At 38.1% G+C, this 775-nt stretch overlaps 1 non-coding gene across 1 annotated transcript; it reads right to left on the minus strand.

Annotated features, from left to right (window-relative positions):
- Positions 1–312: 312 nt before the first annotated feature.
- On the minus strand, positions 313–394 carry TRNAS-AGA (transfer RNA serine (anticodon AGA)). The gene has a single exon. It is a non-coding gene; the product is annotated as a tRNA-Ser (tRNA).
- Positions 395–775: the final 381 nt, after the last annotated feature.

A 775-nucleotide genomic window follows, 5' to 3' on the forward strand; every position in this document is an offset into this window, starting at 1 on the left:
ATGTGTAGTATAGCATCTAGTCTAAAATAACGGACTTTTTTATCATGAAACAAAGCAACGGCCACACGTAGGAAAGAATTGAGGCGCCCTCAATTAGCGTGATACCACACTCAGCTTCAAAGTGTTAGAATAGTTGCATTTTATTCGATTTCCAAACCGTCGACTGTTCATGGGGGATTTCAAGAGCGAAGGACCGCGATCACATCACTATTCTAGACACTCTTTTTATTTATGATTGATTACATAAAATTCGATTAAGAATTCGCCGGGAAATATATCGATTGATAAATTGAAAATCATTCAAAACATTATCGCAGTCGGTAGGATTCGAACCTACGCTCCCAGAGGGAATCTGATTTCTAGTCAGACGCCTTAACCACTCGGCCACGACTGCTAGATGCACGATTAAATTTGGTCGTGTTGTTTCAATGCAAATAGAGCTATTTCTAGTGCACTCATTTTCCCGTGATAATGATGTTGCGTTGTGCTGACCAAGCAATGATTACTTTTGATATTGTGTGCGAACTTGGTAACAATATTCCGCTTGTCATTTTGTATCTTGAAAAAGTTTTCTACGAAATGTCTCTTTCTTCAAGACCATACACAGGCATGAACATGAAAACAAAATTGAGCTATCAGCCGATTTTCAAATATAAGCAATGATTGCGACTCAGGCCACGCTATAACAAAATAAAACAATGTGCAAGAGGATGTTAAGTACACTTACATATATTTTAACCTAAAATGGTGTTCCAGCAAACGTTTCGACCAACAT

Source organism: Bemisia tabaci, chromosome 10 (assembly GCF_918797505.1).
Source record: "Bemisia tabaci chromosome 10, PGI_BMITA_v3".
Lineage (NCBI taxonomy): Eukaryota > Metazoa > Arthropoda > Insecta > Hemiptera > Aleyrodidae > Bemisia > Bemisia tabaci.